This window comes from Erythrolamprus reginae, chromosome 5, assembly GCF_031021105.1.
Source record: "Erythrolamprus reginae isolate rEryReg1 chromosome 5, rEryReg1.hap1, whole genome shotgun sequence".
In the NCBI taxonomy this organism is placed as follows: Eukaryota; Metazoa; Chordata; class Lepidosauria; order Squamata; family Dipsadidae; genus Erythrolamprus; species Erythrolamprus reginae.
In genome coordinates, this window is record NC_091954.1 from 28,176,281 (window position 1) to 28,197,101 (window position 20,821).

Sequence of the window (20,821 nt, forward strand, 5' to 3'; positions counted from 1 at the left end):
ATCTATATATAGTACATTTATACATCTTATTTTTTCTTTCTATTCTTCCTTTGAAACCAGTTATAAAGCAAATTCCAAATTTCAAAATATTCGGAATCCTCTTTCTGGTTTAATTCTATCATCAGTTTATCTGATTCTGCACATTCCAAGATTTTTTAAATAATTATATTGTCAGAATGTACGTCACCATGTTCCCAATTTTTTGTCATGCATATTCTCACTGCTGTCAAAATATGTAGTATAATATACCAGTATTTTTTTTCTATTTTTTTAATCCAATATCCCTATTAAGAACATTTTAGGTTTCATGTTAGTTTTTTGTTCCATTATCTCTTTGAGCCAGATGTGCATCTTTTTCCAATTTTTTAAATTATTGGGCAGGTCTACCACATGAGATAGAATGGTCCATTTTTGTGTTGGCATTTCCAAAATTTGGAATTCATGTTTTGATACATTTTGGCCAATCTTGCTGGTAATAGGTGCCATTTTACTCCGGATTTTTTCCCCATTGATCCAAATTTATGTTATATCCAAAAATTTAACCCAACTAATCATATTTTCCATAACAATTTCTTCCTCCATTTTATAATTTAGTAAATATTTGTAAATTTTTGCTATCATTTTTTTCCTTAGACCCCAATAAGATCTTATCTAATTGTGATTTCTTTTTTGCTATTCCAAATTTCCTTCTATCTTCTTTTAAACTAGATTTAATTTGATAGTATGGCCCCCAATCAATTTTAATTCTTTGTCGATTTAGAGTTTCAATGTCTTTTAAATTTCCTTGTGTGTCCAATATTTCTGTGTATCTAATCATTTTGTGTTTGTCTATTGCATTGGGGTAGATTATTGCTTCCATACTTGAGAATCATGTCGGAATTTCTTTATAATATTGATGTTTTATTTGAGCCCAAATTTTGTATAGGGATTCTCTGATTTTATGATTTTGGAAATAAGAGTGTTTTTTATGTTCCTTATCCCATAGGAACCCATGCCATCCAATATGCAGACCACATCTCTAGAATGTTAATATTCTTTTATTACTAAGTTGTATCCAGTCTGTACTCCATTGAAGAGCAGCTGGTTGATAGTACAATTTCAGGTCAGGGAGTCCAAAGTCCCATTGTTTTCTATTATCTTGCAGATATTTTAATTTAATTCTTGTTTTTTCCCCTGCCCAAATACACTTTGATATAATTCTATTTAAATTTTCAAAGTATTTTTTTTCTAATTTAATCGGTATGGTTTGGAACAGGTATATTAAGATGTTTATATTTAGTAATACAGATATCTTAATAGTAGCAATTCTCCCTATCAACAAAATAGATAATTTGTTCCATTTTTCCATATCTTTTTCTATTTGTTTATTTAGTTCTATATAGTTATCCTTTTTAATCATTGTACATTTACCTGTTAGTACTATTCTTAAGTATTTAATTTTTTTGACAACTTGGATTTCCAATTTTCCTTCTAATTCTTGAATTTGTTTATTTGTTATATTTTTGGTTATTGTTTTAGTGTTATTTTTGTTAATTTTTAAACCCGCTACTTTCCCGAATTTATTTATTTCTTCTAATAATTTTAATCCCATTTCTATTGGGTTTTCTATAATAAAGACCAAGTCTCTGCAAAAGCCTGAAGTTTATATTCTTGTTCTTTGACTTTCAATCCTTCAAATATTTGGATTTTTTCCTTTCACATTGCTTCAGGCCTCCCATCCCTTTGCAAAAGCTTTTGGTTTTCTCTTGTGTGAGTGGAGATGCACATGTGCACATAAGCCCACCACTCATATGACCTGGTTCCCCTTTCACCTCCCTCCAGCTGGACCACCAAGCCACAAAGTTTGGGGACCGTTGTACTAAGGAACAGATTTTGTTTTGTTAAACTTAACAAAAGGTAGTTTTTTTGACTGAAATGTTACCAGATAAAAGCTGAAATTGTCAGAAGGAAAAAAAATGAGTCCAGGTGAAACACTTGATAAAAGTGCAGAAATGTTAAGCATTAGAGTGTTAAAGTGCAGAAAAATAGACTGACCATGTGAAAAAAAGTTTTAAAGCTAATGATGGATGGCTTTGGAAATTTTATAAATAGAGTGCACTTCATGGACAAACATTTTGTCAATAAACCTTTGAATATATGGAAGAGTAAGGGAAGAGATACTGCCTTACAAAAAAAGCTTAAACAAACTCATCAATGATGAAGGCATCATACTGTCGAAATTTAAAATGCAAAAGAAGCTGGTTTTTTCGAACGTTAGGTTCTCAAGAACATTCTGGCATTTAGATGTAAAAAATCAACAGGATGTAGCTATGCATGAAATGGATCATATTGTTACTTTGTGCAAATGCCACCCATTGCATAGATTAATGTCAGTTATTGTTGGCAAGTCACATTATTGAAAAGCGTTAAAAGGCATTATGCATCAACTGCCAGCATGGATTCACAAACAATATGGTCTATGTCAACACTTTTTTTCAGGAACAGTTCTTCAATCACTTTGTTCCAGAAGTCAGAATATTTCTAAATGAGATGCTGAAGACTTTTCTAACTCTGAACTATTACTGCTTTTTTTTTTTTTGGGGGGGGGGGGTTGGCCAAAAATGTAGTATAGTCATCCAGACCATGAACCATTCTATCAAATAAAAGGGTTCATACTTTTCTTTTCTTTTTAAAAAAAGGTGCACTGTGGTTGTGTTGGAGGACAAATCTGATAAGAAAAGTGATGCAAGATGACCTAAAAAACTTTAGAATCTGTAAGTTAAAGTCATTGATTTTCATTTTTTGCTACAGCTTGGAAAACAGTCAAAATTCCAACACTGCAGCTGGTTAGCAAAATTGCTCTACAACATTGGCACAAACTTGTAATTTATTTATTGACATTAAGTCAAACCACTCAAACTCAAACCCCCAAAAGAAAAATCCATCTCCAGATCAAAATGGCACCCGGCCACCGCTCCTTACCAGGGCTCCAAGCTCTTTGGGGAGTCATTGGACTCAGTCCTAATTGAAGACAGAGATAAGAAGAAGGTGTTACCGAGGTCGGCAAGGAGACAGGACAGACGAGGGACTCCATACTTTCGAAGACAGTCCTTTTAATCAGATCCCTCCTCGACTTCGTCCCCAGTCGCAAGGGCCTACGGACAGGGGACCTACACACAACCATCCTACCGATCTGACCGAGGTAACTATGGGGACAGGAACCACCAGTTTCAACAACCTCGCAGATCCTTCAGGGGCGGCAACAGAGGAGGATATCGCAAACAAAAGTGACTCCTCCCACGAACCGCCCATCGGTGGATGCCTGCAGTTCTTCACTGAATTTTGGGGATCCATATCCACCAACAAATGGGCCTTAGAGACTGTAGAGCAAGGCCTACGAATAAACTTCTTACAAATTCCATCAAACAGATTCATGCAATGCCCAACTTTGACTCATCCACAAAAGCAGTCTCTTATTTTCCAAGAGGTCCAACATCTTTTGGACATTGGAGCAATCGAACCAGTTCCGACACCGCAGCGGGGACAGGGGTTCTACTCCATAGTATTCGTAGTTCCCAAGACTTCCGGCAGATGCCGCCTAATTCTGAATCTCAGACAACTAAACATTTACATCAGGTATCAGAGGTTCAAGATGCATTCGTTGCATACCATCCTAGCATCTATCCGTCACCAAGACTGGATGACCTCCATCGACCTCAAGGAGGTGTATCTACATGTTCCGGTCCACCCAGAAGATCGACAATTTCTACATTTCTGCCTCCAAGACCAACACTTCCAATACAAGGCCATGCCCTTCGGGTTGTCCTCGGCCCCCAGGACCTTCACCAAGCTTCTAGACGCATTGACAGCAGACCTCAGAACGCACTCTATATGCCTTCTAGCTTATTTGGACGACATAATTATCCTCTCCAGAAGTCCTCATCAGGCCAAACAAGACCTGGCCCAAACAATAGAGTCTTTGGAGAGAGCCGGTTTCACGATCAATCATGACAAAAGCCATCTGCAACTAACCAGATGCCTACTCCACCTAGGTACCACAATAGACTCTTCAACAAGCATGGTCTATCTCTCATCAGAGAGGCAGCAGAAGATAACAGCACTGATACATTTGATAATGCACCGCACCAAGATTTCCCTGGCTCTCCTATCACAACTGCTAGGAATGTTCATTTCATGCATAAACATAGTACCATGGGCTCAGTTACAAGCTCGTCCACTACAGTGGCTTCTACTCCCCTTTCAGAGGGCTCGACTAAGCAATTCCAAACACCACGTGCACCTGACCACAGCAGTCCGCCGCTCCCTTCCCTGGTGGACATCTCCAGCCATAACCAGGGGCTCTCCCTTTCTATACCACCAAGAGGTGACCATCACCAAGGATGCAAGTTTCTACGGCTGGGGAGCGCACTCCGGCTCCCAGGTTGCCCTGGGCAGGTGGTCGACAGAGGACTTGACCAACCTCAACATCAACCTGCTGGAGTTAAGACTGGTATTCAGAGCGCTGCAGACGTTTACAGACACCATAAAAGACCAGCACGTCCTGATATTGACGGACAATGTGGCAACAAGGGCTCATGTGAATCACCAAGGAGGTACACGGTCGGGCCGACTGATGGAGGAAGCCCATGCCTTGATGTCATGGGCAGAGACACACCTGGCCTCGATTCGCACGGAGCACATTTCGGGAGTGGAGAATACTCAAGCGGAGTGGTTAAGCCGCACGACGATCGACCCCGGGGAATGGTCCATCAACCCAGAGGTGTTCCAGGACATTGTTCACCGCTACGGCAATCCAGTAGTGGACTTGTTCGCCTCACAACACAATCATCAAGTTCCACGGTTCTTCTCCCGGTTCCCAACCCCGCACTTCTCTCACCATGGCCGAGGGGTCTATTATACGCCTTCCCTCTGGTTTGCTTGATACACAGAGTAGTCTCCAAGATCATCTCAGAAGGGGCGGAGGTACTCCTAGTAGCTCCATTCTGCCCCAGACGTCCTTGGTTCGCAGATCTGATGGACTTATCAATCTCCCCTCCGTGGAGGATCCCATGCCACCAGCTTGTCCTGACGCAAGGGTCAATAGTTCATCCAGATCCTCAGTGGTGGAGACTTGCCGTGTGGCGATTGAAGGGAACCGCATGAGGGAAAAGCACGTTCCAGAAAACATCATCCATACCATACAAGCGGCACGACGACCGTCGACCACTCACATATACCAGGCAACTTGGGCGGCCTACTGTTCCTTTTGCACAGCCCAGGGAGTCTCACCCAGTGCGTCTTCAGTCCTTCACCTTCTGGATTTCCTCCAGAAGGGACTCAAAAAGGGGTTAACCCCCAACACCCCATGCAGACAGGTAGCTGCTATAGCAACGGTTCTCCGACCAATTTCCCATCACCCATGGATAAAAGACTTTCTCCGAGGGGCAGCCAACCTGTCTCCACCAGTTGTTCATCAATTCCCATCCTGGGATTTACCTTTGGTTCTGCGAGCTCTTACAGGACCCCCCTTTGAACCATTGAGGGAGGTCTCCCTCCGCATCTTGTCAGTGAAGGTGGCCTTCCTGGTGGCCATAACTTCAGCTCGCAGAGTATCAGAACTGTCAGCTTTATCAGTTAGGAGATTGGAGGCATTCTTTGTGTCTTTTCTTCCTGCGTCCATGGGGAAGAAAGTATCGGCCAAGACAATTAGCAGGTGGATTCGATCCTGCATCATCGAAGCATACAAGACAAAATCGACACCATTACCGGGGAGGGTTACAGCCCACTCCACTAGGAGTGCAGCCACTACAGCGGCTTGGACCACACAGGCCCCAATCGAGGACATTTGTAGGGCAGCAACTTGGTCTGCCCCCACAACCTTCATCAGACACTATCGCCTAGACTCGTTTCCTTCGGCAGAAGAGTGTTGCAGGGGGTTTGTGCTACAGCGCCCCTGGTCCAGCCTATCCCTCCCTAAAGGTTGTTGCTTGGGTATATCCCACATTGGACTCTCTGAGCAGTGCAGTGGAGAAGGACCGTTGAACTTACCTGAACGGTCTTCTTGCTGCACTGCAAGGAGAGTCCAAACCCGCCCGGCTTATTAGCCCAGGTGCACAGTTCAGTTTGCAGTAATAGTTAAGTTTCTACTGAATAAAGTTTGTTTCCTTTCACTATTCCTTCGTTTTTGTTGACTGGCCTGAGGGGGCAGTGGTGGGCAGGACATAATAAATATGCTAATTTTTAACTCAGTCCCTGCCAATAAGGCTGAAGAATAACCCAAATTGGACTCTCCTCGCAGTGCAGCCAGAAGACCGTTCAGGTAAGTTCAACAGTCCATCTCTCCCAGATCTCAAATTCTTTCTAATAGATTCTATTCCTTCTAGTTGTGGCCCTACTTGTACAGGGAGTCTTTGCTCACAGTCACTCATGCCCTCATCACCTCGAGGTTCGACTACTGTAACACTCTCTACATGGGGCTACCTTTGAAAAGTGTTCGGAAACTTCAGATCATGCAGAATGGAGCTGCGAGAGCAATCATGGGCTTCCCTAGGTATGCTTATGTTACACCAACACTCCACAGTCTGCATTGGTTGCCGATCAGTTTCCGGTCACAATTCAAAGTGTTGGTTATGATCTATAAAGCCCTACATGGCATCGGATCAGAATACCTCCGGGACCGCCTGCTGCTGCACGAATCCCTGCAACCGATTAGGTTCCACAGAGTTGGCCTTCTCCGGGTCCCGTCGATGAAACAATGTTGTCTGGCAGGACCCAGGAGAAGAGCCTTCTCTGTGGCGGTCCCGGCCCTCTGGAACCAGCTTCCCCCGGAGATTAGAATTGCCCACACCCTCCTTGCCTTTCGTAAATTCCTTAAAACCCACCTCTGCCGTCAGACATGGAGGAATTGAGACATCTCCCCCGGGCCTATACAGTTTATGCATGGTTATGTTTGTGTGTATGTTTTTGGTTTTTAATAAGGGTTTTTTTAGTGCGTTTTAAATTATTAGATTTGTTGTATATTGTTTTATTGTTGTTGTGAGCCACCCCGAATCTATGGAGAGGGGTGGCATATAAATCTAATAAATAAATAAATAAATAAGTTTATTATTCCCAGATATGCCCATATTTCGTCATCACTCCGCAGCCTGCAATGGCTGCTGATCAGTTTCCGGTCACAATTCAAAGTGTTGGTTATGAACTATAAAGCCCTACATGGCATCGGATCAGAATACCTCTGGGACCGCCTGCTGCCGCACGAATCCCAGCGACCGATTAGGTTCCACAGAGTTGGCCTTCTCCGGGTCCCGTCGATGAAACAATGTTGTCTGGCGGGACCCAGGAGAAGAGCCTTCTCTGTGGCGGTCCCGGCCCTCTGGAATCAGCTCCCCCCAGAGATTAGGACTGCCCCCACCCTCCTTGCCTTTCGCAAACTTTTGAAAAATCAGCTATGTCGCCAGGCATGGAGGAATTGATATATCCTTAGCTGCCTTTGACTTTATGGATGGTGTGTTTGGGTTGTATGACTGTTTTTAATAGGGGTTTTTTTAAAGACTGTTTTAACATTGGATTTGTATATGATGTTTTATTGTTGTGAGCTGCTCCAATTCCTCAGAGAGGGGCGGCATACAAATCTAATAAATTATTATTATTATTATTATTATTATTATTATTATTATTATTATTATTATTTCAATACAACACAGAAAACAAGATCACTATGCTGGATTTCGTATTTCATCACCAGTCGGGTGCTTCCCAAGCACCTAGGACTGCGTGATGTAGCGGCGAATTATGTTTGCCGATCCCAGTAAAGCAGCCTTTTGCAACTGACAGATGAAAATTTTGTGCCAAGTACCACTGTGACCACTTTCACTGGCTTATGATTATGATTGTGATTATTTATTTATTTATTTATTTAAATTAAGATCCTTAAATCTTCAACATAGATCTTTCTGTCTCTGACCTTTTGGTTTGTTCTTTTGTATCTCTTTCCAAAGCTATGATAGTTATTTTAGAACACAGCTATATCAAACTGTGGCACTTAACATAGTTTTCCATAAAGCAAGTAACAGCACTTACTTAATGTGAAAAATTTCCCAGTTTCTGAAGGCACGGTTTCTAAGGTCACAAAAATGGTCATTTAAAAATTTAGAAGGTTGCTTGTGGTATATAAAAGTAGCAAGTTAAATGGCCCCAGTTTCATTCATAAAACTACATTTTTACATAGTTTCAAGACTTCCAGATCCATTTCAAGATACTGTTCTCACTTTTAAAGCACTACATAAGATTGGGTCAGATTAGCTGTGGGAACATCTATGGCAGAGTGTTTCTCCCTCTCTAGGCTCCAAAAGCTTCCCTGGAGCCAGGGGAGGGTAAAAACAGCCTCTCCAATCCCCCTGAAGGCTCTCTGGAAGCCAAAAATGCACTCCCAGAGCCTCTGTGCAAGCCAAAAGTCAGCTGGCCAGCACACACATGCACACTGGAGCTGAGCTAGGGCAACGGCTTGTGTGCCAGAAGATATGGCTTCATGTGGCACCTGTGCCATATGTTCGCCATCACCGATCTATGGTTTCTGCCTATCACACTATACCCTGCAGGAGACAGCATACTCAGGTCTCCTTAATGTAGCATGCCACCTAGTGGTACTTTGAAAGTGTGCTTTCATGTTGTGGCACTCTCCCTCCCTCTTCTCCCAATATTTATATACCTTCAACCTTGTTGGCCTGCCAGAAGGCTATTGTAGATCTGTAGATTTTAACCCAGGCATTTTTAAAGGAGCCCAATGTTGAGCGTATGCATTATATTGGTAAGATATTTCTTATACTGCCTCAATGTGATTCTCTTAATAATTGACTTTTATGATTGTTGTTTTTATTATTTTGTTTAGTATCTAGAGTTCTAGTGATAAATGAGCAGCCATATGCATTTGTTGAATGAATGAATGAATGAATGAAAGAAAGAAAATGATAATCTGTTTGTTGCTTCCACATGATACACTACATTTCATTGAGATAATTATTTTAAGCTAGGTTTCTAAGTAGTGAATGATTCATTGGCTTGATCAGACTTACCCTGATTATTTTGAATCTCTTCCTTTAAAAAAATCTAAATTTATTTTATTCTTGCTTTCCCATTGTTTATTGAATTACCATTCCATAATGGTAATGCACATACTCTTATCATGCACATTCTCTTATTGTGCATTTGGTTTTAATTTCTCTCTGCCACTGAACAAAATGTTCAAATCAAATTGAAATGCACAGGTTTGGTCTTGAAATAAAGATGAATAGTGAAGATTTTAAAATCTTGTCTTTATTGTATTGAACACAGTTCTTTTAAAACTAGATTAATAAAATAAAATTAAAAAAACAGCGGGATGGAGCTTTGTTTCAAACCTAGATGCTTCAGGGCTTCGTCAGATCACTGAAAAATACAATATATGTCCTGGGGCCCTTATATCCAAAAAAAGATAATGAAATCAAGGAAATGATTGAACAGCAGACAGAACCTGCAGGTGTGGCCAGAGGGCAGAAACTTTTTTGAATTACTTAGTAGTTCCTTTGGATATGGTGTACAGATTATGCTGTCAGATGGAAAAACTCTTGAATATATCTGTTTATTCCCTAAGTGTAATAAAATACTAGGTTTTTTTTTAATGTATTTTGAAATACCCTAGAAGTGGGGGGGGGGGGGGGTGTTCACCAGCCAAAAACAAAAGAACAAGCATTTTATGAGCTGAAGTATCACCATAGTCTTACACAGGGAAAAGATAACAGGATTTGTAAAGTTGGCAGATAGGGGAGAAACATGATATGAAAAACATATGGACATTGTCATCAGAGTGTTTTTTGCCAGGCACAAAAAAAATATCTCAATTATACAGATACTTTATCACGTTATGAAACTGGCTTACGGTAGGAATTCAAAGACATGACAAGACCAAAGAATTGAGACATATACAATTATGCATCCAGAAAATTCTTCCTACACAGAAACAAAAGATCGTCTACTCCATAGTTTAAATTGTAAGCTTTTTAGTTCCTGCCTTTTTTGAATCATTGGAAATTTGGTTATTTTCGTCACTGTCTTGAGGTTGCAAAACACTTGCTCAGAGTTTATATAGCAGTTCCCTGGTGAAATATAATCTAGAGTTGATGCAATGATGGACTCTTTCCTGGAAGGGAAAGAGACATTGGAGCTTGGAATTTCCTGGAATGTAGGAAGAGGGACAAGAAGCTTCCTCCACCAGCAGTTCACAATGTATCTAGTACCGGAGTGTCAAACTCATGTTATCACTCAGTCATCATGTGACATATTGCAACTTTTTTCCTCTTCACTAAACTGGATATGGGCGTGGTCAGGCATGACGCATCTGGCAAGTTGGCTGCGAGTCTGAAACCTCTGACCTATCAGTTATGCAGACAGTTGCTTTAGTTTTAGTTCTAGTTTTAGTTTTTACTCCAAATTGTATCTTACACCCATATAACACCTATACTCCTCGAGCTGCAATGGCTTCCTATTAGCCTCCGGGCACAATTCAAGATATTGGTTATTACCTATATGGCTTAGGTCCAGACTATTTACAGGGCTGTCTCCTGACACATACCTCCCAGAGACCAATTAGAGCATTCAGAATCGGCCTCCTCGAGGTCCCATCAACTAAGTAATGTAGGTTGGCAGGACCACGGGGGAAGGGCCTTCTCTGTTGCTACCCCAGCTCTATGGAATCAACTCTCCCCAACTGCCCCCACTCTGCTGGCTTTTCATAAGGCCTCAAAGACCTGGCTATGCTGGCAGGCCTGGGGGCCCTGAATTAACAATGAGCTTGGCCATATAGTATATTAATGTGAAGGATTGGTGTGTATGCATGTTGTGTTTATTTTATATAAGTCTTATTAAGGTTTTAGAGTTTAGATAGTATTTTTGACTTCTTTTTACTGCTTTGTAATTTTTTATTGTTGTAAGCCGCCCTGAGTCCTTCGGGATTGGGCAGCATAGAAGTAAATTTAATTAATTAAATAAATAGTCTGACAAGAGTTCTAACTATAGGCAAACAAAAAATAAAGAACTACTCAGAAGTAACTAGAAGTATCTCCCAAGCTTTATATTTAACCATCATCTGTGTCCCCTTTCTTAAAGGCAGCAGGCAGTGCCTTGCAGTTCTGGAGCAGTTTGCCTCTGAGCTTCAGTATCTCAGCAGACTGGAGACCCAAACCTGGTCCAGACAGACCAGCACCACAGCAAAAAATTCCAGTCTAGGTAACTTTGTTGCCTTGCATTCTAAGGCTCCTGCTGCCCTCACTCTCCCACCCCAGCTGACCTTAACCCTGTCTTGCTCCACCATTAATGTGAGCACCGGGCCTGACCTAACAGAACAGGATTTATTTTGCTCATTAACCAATAAATATACATTCTTTTTTAAAAAAATAAAAGAACCTTACAAAACTTGTTCTTACCTAGGATTCCACAAACCATAAAGCAGACTCCTTGTTCCTTTTTATTAAATTACTGTGAATTCTTCTCATTCACATTCAGCAAAGTCTTTCAAGGTCACAAACCTTGAAGAGCTGCCAGGCCAATATCTTCAAAACTTGGCAAGAAGTCTCTGAGAGTCATGAATCAATTAAGTGAACTCCAATTCCCTTTTGCTCCTCTTTTATTCCCTATTGGATGAGCCATTCATCATCCACCTGTGGCCTTACTCCCAAGTCGACCCTTGGCCCTTAGCTGCTCCGTTCACCTGGCAGCTCTGTTAATTCACACACTCGGCTTCAGCTGTTCGTGTGTCTCGCTGATGTCTGACTCCAAAGGCAGTTGATAACTGTCAGACTGTCCTGGCCCCAACTCTGTCTCTAATGTAGAGCACTTGTCAGACCATTCACCAAACTCCAGGACTGGCCCATGCTCCTTCCTAACCTCTCACTGTCCCAATCTGCTGCCAGCTCTGCTATCCTCAAACAACAAGACCTATTGGTAACTATTTATGGGTGAATCTTATATATAATCTAGCAAAATTTTGCTGTCTTTAGAGAAATAAACTTATCTCAATTGCTTATCAGTTAAGACAAAGTTATCAGAGTGCACCAGAGATTTAAATGAAGGAAGATAACACAATTGTTTCAAATGTCCTTGTAGAAATGGCAAAAGAGAAGAACATGGGGCTGTTGATTCTATTGAACCCATATCACATGGGTATACTGGGTTTCATATAAGGTTTTTCTATATTTTCCTGTATGCAGGACAGCTATATGAAGACCATTAAATATTTATTAATGTTCCTGAGTCCACGGAGAGGGGCGGCATATAAATCCAATAAATAAATAAATACATATATATATATGTATATAATTTTTCAGAGTATAAGACACACCGGAGTATAAGATGCAACTTAGTTTTTTGGGAGGAAAATAGGGAAAAGAATCTGCTTACCAAATATTCATCTGGCTAGCATCCTTAGTCTGGTCAGCTTCAGCACATTATTTTATCCCCTGGTTAAGGCTTTAAAAAAAACTTATTTGTACAAAGTAACAGTGAGTTTATAAGCCAGTAAGATCTGGGAACTTTGTTAGAACCTGATTAGGATTGGAAAGAAAAATTCTGAGCAAGTAGAGGAATGAAAAAAAAACCCTGCAAATACTTAGGGCTTGGAAAACATTATTCACAGAGAGTAAAAGAGAGTGAAAGAACTTGCAAGCAGGTAAGAGCTGGGAACATCATTTATTTATTTATTTATTTATTTATTTATTTATTTATTTATTTATTTATTTAATTGGATTAATAAAAGGACGCGGGCGGCTCACAACATATATAAGAAAACATAATAGTACATCTAAATCCAATTAGTATAATTAAAAAACCATAAAAATCCTAATATAATTTAAAACATTAGCACGTGGTTAGGACTAGAAAGAAACATTTGGAGCAAATTAGAGCAATGAAAAAATCCCTCCAAAGACAGAGCTTTCAAGCTGGGCACATCATTAGCACCTGGTTAGGGATGGAAAGAAACTTACTTGAAGCATGGTAGAGTAATGAAAAAAACCCTGCAAAAACATAGAGCTTGGAAAACATTCTTTGCAGGCAGTAACAATGAAAGAACCTGCTAGATTAGAGCTGGGTAGATTGTTAGCACCTAGTTAGGGCTGGGGGAAAAAAGCTTCAAAAGAAGCTGCACTCAGAGTATAAGGCGCACCTGAATTTTCAGTCTCTTTTAGGGAGGAAAAAGGTACGTCTTATACTCTGAAAAATACGGCAATTCTCCTAATTTGAGACTGTGACATGATATAAATACAAAGCTGATTTCAAAATTTGTTTATTTGTAATTATTTTATGAGATAAAACAGCAATTTTTGCTTGATTTTCTGTATTCAAGATTCTTTGCCTTAGTATTGATCTAGTCCAGGCGTGTCAAAGTTGATTTCTTTGAGGGCCACATTAGAGTTGTGTTTGTCCTCAGGGGGCTAGGGTGGGAGTTACTAAAGTGTCCAGCTTGACATCAGTTGTTTTGGGGAAACCTGTGGTAGCCAAATACTAAGGCAGAACTTCCCTCAGACTCTCCATCACTCTCAGTATAATTTCCTCCCTCCCTCTCTTAATTCTTTTTTTTAAAATTTATTTATTTATTAGATTTGTATGCCACCCCTCTCTATAGACTCGGGGTGGCTAACAACAATAATAAAACAACATATAACAAATCTAATATTTAAAATAACTAAAAGCCCTTATTACAAACTAAACATACACACAAATATACCATGCATAAATTGTATAGGCCTGGGGGGAAGAAATATCTCAATTCCCCCATGCCTGTGAGGTGGGTTTTAAGGAGCTTTTCTTCCTTCCAACCTTCACTTCTTTTTCTTTGTCTTTCATCTTTCCTTTCTTCCTTCCTGTCCCTTTTTGTATGCTCAAATGCAAAAGGGGAAACATTTCTCCTTTTGTTCTTAGTTTGTTTTGCTAGCCCTCTGCCCAGGAAAACAAGCCACATTTTAGCTGCAACAACCACCTGCAGCCCTCTGTCACTGAAAACAGAGCTGCACATGGTTCCCCCAGGCCCTGTTTTCAGCTATGATGGCCTCCTGCAGTCACCTGACAATAAAAACAGCCCGGGGTGTGTGTGTGTCTGCACACAGTCCTCCTGATTAGTTTTCATTTGCAGAGGCACTTGGGCCACAGGTCTGGAGTTTGACACCCCTTGATCTAGTTTGACCTACCTCCAAGGTTAAAATGGCATCACTATTTTCCAGTGATGCTATCATGCATTTGCGAGTGCCCACACCCATAATTCAATGCCTGGGAGGGCAAAAACAGCTTCCTCCCACAGAAGCCCTCTGGAAGCTGGAAACAGCCTGTTTCCCAACTTCTGGTGGGTCCAGTAGGCACTTGTTTCACCCTCCCCAGGCTCCAACGGTTTCCCTGGATCCAAGGGAGTGTAAAAACGCCTCTTCCCCCATCTCCTCCGAGACTCTCTGGAAGCCAAAAATGTCCTCCTAGAGCTTCTGTGTGAGTCAAAAATCAGCTGGCCGGCACACACATGGACACCATAGTTCCCTCTAAGCTGCGCAGTGTGCTATGGCGCAGAGGTTTTTACCTCTCAGCCCGGGAAATTTCAAATTCAGCGCGGAGGACCAATGTCCGCGCTGGAATTTGAAATGAGAAGTGTTGCTGCTCTACAAACATAGGGCAGCAACAGTTCCTTAAGGAAAGGCGGGAAACAAAGGGGCCAATTGCAGGCCTGCTTTCTTCCCTGCCCCTTAAATCCCAGATTTTCTCCTCCCCGCCCCCCGGCAGCCAAACGTTGTTTAGCAGCCGGCGAGTAAGGTAAGAAAATCGTCTGGGGGGGGGGCTGGGCCTGGCAGTGCAGCTCGCTGCCGGGCCTCTCCTCTAACCATCCGTGGGGTGGGACACTGGGGTTGGGGGCCACGACCGGTGGCCGCGGAAAGTTAACAGGCCTAGTGGCGCAGCTGGCACTAGGCCTCTAAGCGTCCGTGGGGTGGGGCGCAATCACGGGCTGCCAAAAGGCAAGCAGCCTAGCCTCTTGCTGCCCGTGGAGGGGGGGCGCCGATGCTGAAAGGCAAACGGCGCGCTCCGTCGCTGAGGCTTTTGCTGCTCCTGGAGGGGTGGGCGCCGATGCCGAAAGCCTCTGCGACGTTTGGCTGCCGGGGGGGCGGGGAGGAGAAAATCCGCCCCCCCTCTAGGAGCAGCAAAAGCCATAGCGACGGGGCGTGCCGTTTGCCTTTTGGCCCCGTCGCTGAGGCTTTTGCTGCTTCTGGAGGGGTGGGCGCCGATGCCGAAAGGCAAACGGCACGCCCCACCGCTTAGGCTTTTGCTGCTCCTGGAGAGGGGGGCGAATTTTCTCCTCCTCGCCCCCCCAGCAGCCAAACGTCACTGAGGCTTTCGGCATTGGTGCCCACCCCTCCAGGAGCAGCAAAAGCCTCAGCGACGGATCGCACCATTTGCCTTTTGGCTCCGTCGCGGAGGCTTTTGCTGCTCGTGGAGGGGAGAGCGTCGATGCCGAAAGCCTCAGCGACGTTTGGCTGCCGGGGGGGGGGGGGCGGGGAGGAGTAAATCCCCCCCTCCACGAGCAGCAAAAGCCTCAGTGACGGATTGCGCCGTTTGCCTTTCGGCTCCGTCGCTGAGGCTTTTGCTGCTCGTGGAGGGGAGAGCACTGATGCCGAAAGGCAAACAGGGTGCCCCGCCGCTTAGGCTTTTGCTGCTCATGGAGGGGGGGTTGGCGGTGCCGATGCCGAATGCTTTCCCTCCGCGGTGGGGGGTGCAGGGCAGGCGCAGGTAGCCCCAGGAGACAAAGAGGGAATGAGAGAAAGGAAAGAGACAGAAAGGGAGGGAGAGAAAGAAAGGAAGAGTGAGAGATAGAAAGGATAGAGAGGAAGAGGGAATGAGAGAAAGAAAAGAGAGAGAAAGGGAGGGAGGGAGAGAAGGAAAGAGTGAGAGATAGAAAGGATAGAGTGAAAGAGGGAATGAGAGAAAGGAAAGGGACAGAAAGGGAGGGAGAGAAGGAAAGAGTGAAAGATAGAAAGGATAGAGAGAAAGAGGGAATGAGAGAAAGGAAAGAGACAGAAAGGGAGGGAGAGAAAGAAAGAGTGAGAGATAGAAAGGATAGAAAGAGGGAATGAGAGAAAGAGGAAATGAAGGAGGGAGGGAAAGAAAGTGAGTGATAGAAAGGATAGAAAGAGGGAGGGAGAGAAAGGAAAGAGAGATGAGAGAGGAAGGAGGAGAGAGAAAGAGAGAGGAGGGGTAGCTAATTATGGATGTTAGAACTCGCACATGCGCAATAGCGTTAGCCCACACTTTTTTATTTATTTATTTATTTAGAGTTTTATGCCGCCCAGTCCCGAAGGGACTGCCGCTCAGACACTATACTTTTCCGCCCACACCGGAAAAAAATTAGAGGGAACACTGATGGACACTGGATCTGAGCTAGGGCAACGGTTTGCTTCCCAGCAGATATGGCTCTGCGTGCCACTTGTGGCACCTCTGACATTGGTTCGCCTTCACTATTGTAAAATGTAGGGAACCTACCAAGTTCTCACATTTTGATCATATGACTGCAGAGGTGCTATGATGGCTTGTTCATTCCTGGAACTGGATATTCATTCAGGACTACTCATTCAGGACTACTGTAACTTTAAATAGTTGTTGAACAACTAGTCATAACTCAAGGACCTGTATTATACTAGTACCAATGAATGTTTTGTAAAGTCCAGAAACAACTAAAAATATGTTGTTGCAATAGTGCAGCATCCATATCAGGCATGTATGTGAATATTTCCCATGAAAACCCATAAAAATAATATCAGTAAAAGGCACTGATGAGGCTGAAAAAGTGAACATTTGTACTACAAGCAATTTTTACAAACATTTCACAGAATCACCTCCAGTACAATTTATTCCGTGCACAGTATGAGTTTATGATTTGCAAACATGTTTCTTATAAGAGGTATAACTAATTAGCCATCTGTGACAAGATTACTCTCATCCAAGTAAATTTATTTGGCCATCAGGAGCTCAACCAAATTGCAATCAAGGTATGGTAAACAGAAACAAAATTATTATTTCTTTTATAAGGCAAATGAGAAATCGACGGCTGTTCTTTTTCTTTCAGCTTCTGGAATACAGCAATAGCTATTCTTATTTTTCTGTTATGTTGTTTGAGTCTTCCTACCATTCTTAATACGTACCATAACCTTATTAACTCCACCACTACTGCTAATTTTATTACATTTTATTAAATATTTAGAATATTAATAGCTATTGAGTTGGATGCTGTTAAAATTGTTTAATACAAATAATGCTTGCTTTCAACCTTGTGGGAAGATTTATGTTTTCACATTTCAGCTCAATTTCTAAATATTCACATTTCAGCTCAATTTCCTTGTATTATACAATTGTATATAATATTGGTCAACTTTGTATTGTTGGGAACTTCTTTATTTGCTGTACAATAGATTCAAGGTCCTGAGCTCTACAATTTCTTTTTGGAATTAATCCTGGCTACCTAATGAAATGAAAATTACCTAAGAATAATATGCTTAAAAAGACAGTGAATAAAACAGACAGTGATGGCAAACCTTTTTTCCCCTCGGGTACCGAAAGAGCGTGCACATGTGCTATCACGCATTTGTGAGTGCCCACATCCATAATTCAATGCCTGGAGAGGGTGAAAACAGCTTCCTCAGCCCCTCAGAGGCCCGCAGGAGTCCGGAAATTGCCTGTTTCCCAACTTCTGATGGGACCAGGAGGATCAAATTTTGCCCTCCCCAGGCTCCAAAGGCTTCCCTGGAGTTGGGGCAGGATAAAAATGCCCTCTCCCATCCCCACGGAGGCTCCCTGGAAGCCAAAAATGCCCTCTCCCATCCCCACGGAGGCTCCCTGGAAGCCAAAAATGCCCTCCCAAAGCCTCTGTGTGAGTCAAAAATCAGCTGGCTGGCACACAGATGCACATTGGAGCTGAGCTAGGGCAAGGCTCACATGCCAGCAGATATGGTTCCATGTGCCACATGTGGCACCCATGTCATAGGTTCACCATCACTGCTCTAGAGTATAAGACACACATTAGATTTTGGGGAGGAAAACAAGAAAAAAATTCTACCTCTGCTTACCAGCATCCATTGGTATGAATCTGGCTAGTTTCCTTGTAGCAAACAGCAAATAGCTTGGTCAGCTTCAGCATGTTATTGCAGCCTGATTCAGTATGAGCAGCTGATTGGCAGTTGAATCGGCCTCATGTCAATCAGCTGTTCCAGGCTGTGGGGAATCACCACAGCTAAATTGCTGCCTCAGCACGTCATGTTTTTTGCTGCACACATTGCATTTTTGGCCTTCACATACCCCATTTTAGACCCGTTTCCGGATGCCAGAATTGCCATGACATGCTGCTGCCAATTGCCTACTCTGCGTGTTGCATTTTTGACTTCTGAATGCCCTGTTGTTGGCTGCCTGGAACCAGTCAAAAATGTGATGTGCAGAAGCCACAAATGGAGCATGCGGAGGGCAAAAATGGAGTGTGCAGAGGCCAAAAACATGACATGAAGAGGCTGAAAATGCAACACATGATAATAGCCATCGGTGGTATGTGCTGTGGCAATCCAGGAAGCCTGGAACAGATCTGAAATGGAGCATGCAGAGGCTAAACAAATGATGTGAAAAGGCTGAAATTGGCCAGTGGACGGACAGGGCTTCAGTAATATTTGGTGTATAAGATGCACCACAATTTTCACCCACCTTTTTGGGGGGAGGAGTGCATCTTAACTCCAAAACGTAAGATGGCTGGTGCACCGGAACTTGGAAGAGCAAGGGGACCAGAGCTGCCAGGCAGGACCTTCTCTGCCCAAGCGGGTTTCTTATGTGACATGGGGGCAGGCAGGGAGGCGCAATGACCTCCAAAAGGCCAGGTGGAGTGCATTGGACAGCTTCTCTTCGCACACACATGTGCATCAGAAACCAGAAAATCATATGCTTCTTGGGCGGCACCATGTCAGAGCAGTGTGGGATTTAGCCTATGCTGGGTTGCATCTGAGATTTTCCACTTGAATACCATGTAAACGGTGAGGATTTTCCCTGGAGAGGAAAGATAGTCAAAGGGGAAGCTTAGGGCACTGGGTGGAGGAGCAAACCCCCACTGCTCCTGGCGAAACCCCTGTGATCGAGCGGGGGGGGGGAAACTGAGGTTTATCCTCGGTTCGGTGACATGGCACTGTTTTGACAGCTGGGAAGAGAAAGAAGATTAAACGGCAACATCAATGGTGTCATTTGAAACAGCTTTCACTACTCACCCACCAGAATACTAGAGGAGAACATCAGAGGAAAAATATATAAAACAGTGAGTCTCCTGATTGTGACGGCAGTGATTGTTGAGGTTGGAGCAGAATGGAGTCTAGAGAGTTTTGGGGCCAGAGGGACTGAAAAGCGCGGACAGAGACCAATAATGAGTGGAGCAGAGCAGAGCCCGGGCAGAAGGCAAGTGGTGAACGGTGGATGAAGAAGAGGACGAGACCAGTGGCGGTGACGGTGGTGGAATAGAAGGGTCAGAAATAGAGGTTGGAGGCTTGAATTGAGATTGACATTGAGATCCAGGAGTAAAAAAAAAAGTTAAGTGTCAAATTTGGTGATTGGATGTAACGGAGACCCAGGAAGAGTGGTGGTAAATGGTGGAGATTGGAGACCAGAGATCGAGATCAGCTGGAGATTACGGAGATCGAGGAATAAAGAAAGCAGTTTTGGAGAATTGGGAGAGAGTTGACAGATCACAGGACGTTACGAGCCGGAGGACCGCTCTCCCAGCAAAAACGGAGACCCTTTGAACATACTAGAAGCCTTAACCTATTTCATTTATTTTACTGTACTTAACCCCTTTTCGGGTGGAACTCCCTACTCAACCCTTTTAGGTAGGATATCGGTTTGGCGACCCCAATAGACGGTACTGACACTCCACTATTCATTGATTATTAAATATTGAATATTGAACTGGCAACAGACTAAGACATACTGAGGTCTGAACTGATTTAAACTAAATTTGAACTCTAGAACATTAGAACTCAGCCTAAGAAGAAACATATAAACTCTTTAAATTATAATTTGTAAACTGACTATTGCCTACCTTTCCTGATCGTTATTGCTCTCCCCCTCCCCTCTCTATCTCTTTTCATCTTTTCTTTCTCTCTTTCTTTGTCTTTTTCTGCTTCTCTCCTTTGGGAATTGAAAGAAACTTATATAGATATAAGGTTTATTTTGGTTTAGATTCAGAAATATTTTAGTAGCATTTAGAAATTTTAGGTATATTTAACATATTTAATAGAATATAATAGAATAACAAACAACGTACCAATTAATTTATACTAAATAAGATATTTAAGTTAATTAAGTTGTACCAATTAATATATTTAATACTCTCAACTAATTAATTAATATACCCATTGATTTCTTTAAGATATTTAAAATATTATTTAAGATAGATATATAGAAATTGAAAATTGTTGATTGATAAGATTGATAAGGTTGACTGATTGTTTAAAGACAGATTTAAGAACTACAGTGTTAATTAGTAGGCATTGGTGGTTATGTTACTTGTTTAGCTGCCCCAATATGGAGATTTTGGGAACATCTATGAAAAATACTGAATATGTCAACAACCTTCACCAAATCTCTGAAGAAAACAACGCCCGGAACCCCTTCTACAACTAATACCAAGGCAAACATAGAAATGGCAACAGTAGACAAACAGAACCAAACACCCACTCTACAGTCAATACAGGCTTCATTGGAATTGATCCAAGAATTTATGGTGCGGAGTCAGGAATCTACATTACAACACAGGAAACAATGA

General features: G+C 42.4%; 1 protein-coding gene across 4 annotated transcripts in view; it reads right to left on the reverse strand.

Annotated features, from left to right (window-relative positions):
• PCDH15 (protocadherin related 15) overlaps positions 1–20,821 on the reverse strand; it is a 1,574,801-nt gene that overhangs the window by 567,854 nt on the left and 986,126 nt on the right. The gene's annotated exons all lie outside the window — the stretch shown is intronic.